Source organism: Crocuta crocuta, unplaced genomic scaffold (genome assembly GCF_008692635.1).
Source record: "Crocuta crocuta isolate KB4526 unplaced genomic scaffold, BGI_CrCroc_1.0 scaffold445, whole genome shotgun sequence".
Classification (NCBI taxonomy): domain Eukaryota; kingdom Metazoa; phylum Chordata; class Mammalia; order Carnivora; family Hyaenidae; genus Crocuta; species Crocuta crocuta.
The window spans coordinates 2,908,610-2,915,299 of NW_027530847.1; the positions used below are offsets into that span (position 1 = coordinate 2,908,610).

The following is a 6,690-nucleotide window of genomic DNA, read 5'->3' on the forward strand; positions in this document are numbered from 1 at the left end:
CCGGGGGGGGCCCCCGGGCGCCCCCCACTCCGGGGCCTTGCGCGCCGCCGGTCCTGGGGGGCGGTGATTGTGTGCGCTGCGCCGCGCCGCGGTATTGTGCGGCGGCCACACCGTTTGCAGCCGGCTCGGCACCGCGTCCCGGGGAGGCAGGCGTTCGCAGGCGGCGGGGTGGGGGCCGGGCTCGGGTTGCCGCCACCGCGGCCGCCGCGAGAAGGGAAGTGGACTGTTTGGGGATATGAGGACGGGAAGCGTTGAGTGGCAGGGAGGGGGCCCCCCGCCNCAGGCCCCTGTCCCTCCCCGGAGGGGACCGGGTGCCCTGCTCAGGTGTATCGTCGGAGCGGAAGTTGGGGGCATCGGCGGACCCTGGCGAAGGGGCATTCCTTGATGAAGGGGACACACGGGGCGGGGGCCGCCGGCCGGAGTGAGGGCGCGCTCCCGCGTTAAGTTGGATTTACGCCTCCGCCGGCCGCTCTCCGCTCTCCACCTAGTCTTCCTGGGCCGGACACTTCTCGTGGGGCAGGGTGGGGGTGTGCAGCCCACAGTTTTTATTCCAGCTGCTCGAGTTCAGAAATGACTCCCCCTCCCTGCTCCCACCTGGAGCAGCGTTTGCCCGAGTCCGGTCGCCCCTACTGGGCCGCGCTTCCTGGGGGAAGTTCTCATTAAGCCTGGCTAATTAGCATTATTCCTGGAGAAAGGTTAAGGTTAGACCGTCCTTTTCCTTATTGGGAGGCCCACCCCCCTCCTCCCCATTCCCTTCTCCCTTCCCCCTCCCCAAGAGCACAAAAGCACAAAAAGAAAGTGTGAAGAGGCGCAGATCAATGGAGAAGCCACAAACCCATTAATTCAAATGGAACCTTTTTCCCCCTCTAAAACATTGATTTTTCTTTCTGTCTGCTCTGAGGGGAGATTAATAACCTCCTGATTTCACCTGAAATGGTGTTTGGACTCTGTGATTTCCTCCTCTTTCTGAGAAGGATTGTGGCTCGAAATAGATTCTCCCTTGAGATAAAGCCCTACTTATCCCAGAATCAGCTGGAAACCCCAGCCTGGGGCCCCCAGCCTACCAGGTGGGGGTGTGGGGAGAGGTGTTCAGGGGCTCTCACAACTCCTCTGGGGCAAACCGTCTGTGTGATGGGACTAGGGGTGCAGTATGGCCCCCTGTTTCTGGGCTGGAGGTCGGGCTGGGGGAAAGACCCCTATCTGGCCCAGGCCTCAGGGGTAGTTCAGTCCTTACATAGTAAATTACCCCTTCATTGGAAACCCATTAGGGCCTAAATGTGTCTTTAAATAATATCAAGCTCCTGTCTAACCCATCTGAAGCTGGGCTTGTTTTAGAGAGTAGGTTTCAAGGCAGCACCTCATCCCATACCACTTTGCTTGGGCTGTGTGACATGACCCCATTCAGCACCTTTCCGGAGCAGAAGACCCCAGAAATTTCCTCCCAGCTGGGGAGGCGGATTTGGGGAATCTTCTGTGGCCTCAGCCACCCTGGGGCCATGTGGAGCTGAACTGCCCTGAGTTTCTCAAGAACTTTTTTGCCTTGTCTGGGTCCCTTTCTTGGAAGGAACTCCCTGCAACTCCTGCAGGGGGTTAGCTCTGAGTGGTTCCTCACCACCACCCCCCCACCCCACCCCCCGCTGCAACTCCTTTCTCCAGCCACCCTCTTAAAGAGACCCCTGTTAATGCCAGGGCCCGGGGTATCCGTGAGGCCCTCGTGGTGAGGAGTGCTGGGAAAACAGCCAGTTGCCTTTGCCCAGGAAACAAAAGCCTGTTTTACACTCGACACACTAGCAGGAAGGTGTTGAAAATGCTCACTCCCAGCATTCAGATGTTGGTGACAGCAGGGACAACAGAGCATCTCCCTGTGTGTGGGGGTTTCTGACGGACCCCGTGCATGTGTGCGAGAGCACCTGAAGGGTGGCAAGGGACTGGCCGCCTCAGCCCTCCCCACTTCACGTTTCCCAAAAGGGCTTGAACTCGCAGGACTAGTCAGCAGAGGAGGTGTTAGCAGGAAGGAGTAGAATTGTGCAGGGAGTGTCCCTGGGAGGCTAGCCTCCTCCTCTGGTGGCCAGGTGGGCTTGGCGTGGAGCATGAAGCGGCAGCCTTGGGACCCCACAGCTCCCAGGAGCTGCGGCTCAGACCACCCTAAGATTTCACTTGTGCAGTCCCTTCACTACTTCCAATCCTGGGGGGGTTCGTCTTCCATTAATAAACCATCTGATGAACCGAAGGGGTTAAGTTGGGGTCAAATGCGGTTCAGTACCTTCTTGGCATGCTCAGAAGGCTGCGTGTGTAATGCTCGCTGACATGGAGACAAGGGGAAGAGTTGCCTTTTACTGAAGAATTCCAGGGCCCAGAAGGAGCCTGCAGGTGTTGCAGAAGGAGGTACTCATTTTCTACATTTCGGTCCCCACCTGCTTGGGGTAGAGCTAGTGCTGGGGCAGCTGTCCCAGCCTGGCCATCTTTCTGGCAGGAGCTTTAGCCTCTCATCAAACAGACTGTGGGGGCTAGACAGAGGGGTCTGTCTCCTGCCTGGCCCAGAAACACCTCTGGCACATCCCGCTGCCCCTCCCCCCCATCCCCCACCTTCTCTGAAACATACACCCAAGGCTCCTGGTCAGGGCTTATGGCTTACAATTGCACTAAATTCTCAGCAAATCCTCCTCTTTTTTTTTTTTTTTTTCTCTCAAAGCAAGTGGTAGAGATAGAGTTACAGCTGAGAGGAAAGGGCTGGAAAATGTTGTGTGAGGCACGCCCCAGGATCCCTGTCCTGGAGGATGCAAATGGCTCAACTTCAGAGGCACCAGGAACCTAGTTCCCAAGAAATTGACCCCAGTTGTAAAATAATCAGGTTACTGATAGCACCTGCTCCTAGTTACCCGCCATGGATACGGGCGCGTTTCCACCATTTCCCCTCTGCTCTCCCGTTTTCTCCTCCTCCTAGGCTGGGCAGTGGCTGGTGCTAGTTTGCCTGCAGAGGAGGAAGGGCCTCAGAACCTGGGTGGAGAGAAACTGAACCTGCCCATGAATTTTGGACTGCAGATAAGAGCAGGGAGGGTTTGGTCCAGTTCCTCTCCGTCTGCCCAGACAGAGTCAGGGCTCCGGGATTGGGGTGTGTCCTAGTGGCCAGCTGGGTGCTTGCTCACCTGCTCCCCACACATTCTGAAGTTCCCCCTGCAGCAAGGCAGCGGCGCTATCACCTTGAAACCCACAGAGGCTCAGGCCCTTTGGTGCTGAATGATCACCTTTTATCAACAGGTGGCAAGGCTCTAGGCTTCAAGGTGTCTGAGGTCAGAGGTAAGAGGAGCCGGGGGACCAGGGAGGGGGCAGGCAGCTGGCTGGTCACTCTCATGGGGTCTGGGGAGAGGTGGCCCAGAAGGACTGCCTACACTCCTTCATTCTCTAATGAAAATTTCACTGAAGTTGGTTTACAGAAAGAGAGAAATTAGTAGATCAGATTCCCTTGAGAGTCCAGAAGGGAAAAGCAAGAGGTGCCTGACTCGTGACCTCTGGGTGAGCAGGGAGAACACCCTAGGTCAATGCACAGGCCCAGGAGCCTGCCACTCACAAGGCTGCGCTGGCTGCCTCCTGCTGTTCCTCGGGACTGCGGTACACAATACACCGGCGCACTGTCGTGAAGGGGCCTGTGTAGCCTGCTCCCCCAGCCTTGGCTCCGCGCTGGGCAAGGTCGAAACCTCCCCTCTGCAGCTGGGGGCTACGCGGGGGCAGCCGACTGGCAAGGGGGTCACTTTCTGTGTTCCCGCCAGGTTGACTATGCTTGGTTTGTCCTACAAAGCGGCTCCAGCAGCAGTGCTAGCACCTTACACAGAACCACAGCCTTCAGAGCTGGGGCTCACACAGCGGAACCCTGCGGGCTGGGAGAACACTCTCTGGGGAGAGCCCTGCAGTCCTCCGGTGACGTGATGGGGGGGTCCGCAGTCCCCTTCTCGCCCGCACTTACACGCGGGGCAGAATCTTTGGCTGGTGTCTCTGCCTAGATGACAAGGTCCTGAAGGAAAGGAGCCTTCATCGTCTGTGCCCCCGGCACAACATGAGCACATAGTAGATGTTCAGAAAATGTGTGTCTACTCATTGAAGAGAGCGCGCGTGTGTGGGAGTGTGTGTAAATATAGCTCCATCTCCCATGAGTTTCCTTTGGGTCTCATCCTGAGACGCTCTGTCGTTAAGGAGTCTGGCTCTTACAGTTGAAGGGAGGAAGCGGTGTGGCGGCTCTGTGATGTGGGCTCTGGGCACTGGCTGCCTGGGTTCAGACCCAGCTCTGCTGCTCGCACTGGTACCCTTGGGCAGCTGGGGCAGATCTCCCAGGGCAGGTCCCCGTCCTGGGATCGGCCCGACTCGGTGCCTGCTTTTTTTTTTAATGGGGCTGTGGAAGGGAAATTTCATGAAACCCTTGCCCCAGAGCACCCTGGGTGTTCGCCATCAGGTGATTGCCGGCGTCAATGTAAAATCTAGCTCACCTCTTCCCAGTTGGACTTGGCAGGGCAGGGTGGAGGGGGTCGTTTTGGTGGACAGTTAAGCGATCTGAGTCAGAGAAACCCTAGGCTCCGCATGGGGCGGCCGGCCTTAGCAGGGAGACGTTGCAGGGCAGCGCGATGCCCCCTGCCCGCTGGCCTCGATCCAGATTTCACGTGGTCTCCGTTCAAGAACTGTGTGCGGTGGGACCCAGGCTGTCACTGTCAAGCTAATGCCACATCCTCATCAAACACCAGGATCCTGCCCGATAGTTCAGCCCGTTCGCTGTGTCTCACAGGCCTTGTGTGCGGTCCAGGAAGCACACAGCCTGGCCGCCCATTGGAAGGATGGAAGGTTATCTGGGGAAACTGAGGGCAGAGCCCCACAGTGTGCTGATGCACTGCAGCTGGGGGGGCATATGCCTGGCTGCAGGGGCTGCTGGTCCAGACAGATTGTGTAACAAGAACGAGTGGTGGAGCCAGAGCCAGAGTTGGTGGGCGAGACAGGTACACGTTCGGAATTTGCACCGTGGCGGCCACAGGACAGCGGGTGTTCCTGCTGAGGGGGCAGCTGGCCAAGGCGGGCAAGGCCTTGAGGGCCGGAAGGAGGGCGTGTCTGGGCCTTCAGGATTGTGCACATCTGGCTCTGCCACTTGTAAGCTTGGGCAGTCACCTTAACCGCTTGAAGCCTCAGTTTCTCATCTGTAAAATGGGGCCGATAACTACCTACCTTCATTAGGCCCACAGGTGAGCCTGTGGGGAGGATGAAATGAGTCGATCCAAGGGGGCACTTGGCACCTAATGAACTTTGGCATCTGCTCACGTTTTAAACTTAGTGGAGTGAGGGTAGCACGTGGGCACCTTGAGTGCTGCACCCAGCAGTTCTGACTTCTCCCCGCTCCTGGGTGAGAACCCTGTGTGCTCTGTGGACCGGCTTCAGACAGCCCCGCCCAGGCTTATGTGCACCTTGGGAGGGGACACTCCAGTGTGGCGCCACTGCCCCTGGGCTACCCCTCTGGCCACAGTGGCCTCCTGGCTGCTCCTTGGACCCACCCGCATGTACCGGTGCCTGGAAGGTCCCTGTGTAGACCCCGGCATAGTAACCTTCCTCACTTCCTGCCAGCTTCCTCTCAGATGTTTCCTAACCGGCGAGGCCCTCCTTGGCCACCTGACAAACGCGGCTGTGCAGGCCCCTCTCCCGCCTGCTCTGCTCCGTTCTGCTCCATAGCCCTCCTCACCACAGCCATTAGGTGTTTTTCTGCTGATTGTCCATCTCCTCCCCTGCTGGACAGTGAGTGCCAGAGAACCAGGGCTCTGTCTTGTCCACTGCTCCCCAGTGCCCAGAAAGTGCTTGGCTCATAGTAGGTGCTCAGTAAATGCTTGGTGAATGATGGCATGAAGCATTTTGAGTAGATGGCGCTTCCAGATGTTAATAGATTCAGTCGTATAAATCATGGGTGTTTTCAGGAACACCCAAGAGCCAGGAGAGGCCTTCCTCCCTCAGGTCAGGCCCTGAGCACAGCGTGCCCTGGGCAGCCAGCAAGGATCAAGTGGCCCAAGCGAGGACGTGCCTGCCCTTGGCTCCCAGAGCCTCCAAGGGTCCCTCTCCAGCCAGCCACCCCTCTCACTCTCAGGTTCCATCCTGGAAGCGCCAGGGAGAGTTTTGTTGTCCCTTTGTGCCTTTTGTGCCAAGGCAGCCTTTTGAACGAGCGTGCCCCTCCGGGTGTGAGAACGTAGTCTGCGTGAATGTGAGTGAGCGTGTTTTCACCCAAGGAAGACTGGGTGGATGTGCTCTTGTGCAAGGAGCAGGGCGGCCAGCAGGAGGGAGGCAGGGTGAGTGGAAGTGCGGGGTCGGGTGGGAGGGGAAGAAGGCACAGGACACCTGGGCTCTGTCCCCTGAGACTCTGGGTGTGCCTCGTGGGGACCCCTGAGCTGGGCTGAGCTCGCGTGGTGCATTTGGCCGCAGAGGGCACACACTGGCTGCACAGAAGCTGTAAATTCCAGGAAACTCCCTGCCAGCCCGGCATCGTGGGGGAGGGGCGGATAATCCACGCTGGTTCCCTAGCACTTGGAGAACAGATGTGTCTGCCTCAGGGACAGCCTCCGAAAGTTCGAAACAAAGTGTGTTTGCTCATTAGAAAAGAGTCATTTGTGAGGGGGCCCTGGAGGGAAGGCTTTTTTTTGGGGGGGGGGGCCTCTGCCAGAGGTCCTTACTGGG

General features: G+C 58.1%; 1 protein-coding gene across 5 annotated transcripts in view; it reads left to right on the forward strand.

Moving 5' to 3' along the window:
* NOL4L (nucleolar protein 4 like) overlaps positions 1–6,690 on the forward strand; it is a 117,287-nt gene that overhangs the window by 85,348 nt on the left and 25,249 nt on the right. Inside the window, exon 1 of one of the 5 annotated variants that reach the window (XM_077769335.1) lies at positions 2,370–2,385. The exons of the other annotated variants lie outside the window; for them this stretch is intronic. The gene's annotated coding sequence lies outside the window, so the exon portion shown is untranslated. Of the gene's footprint in view, positions 1–2,369; positions 2,386–6,690 lie in introns of those variants that run through there. 5 annotated transcript variants of the gene reach the window in all.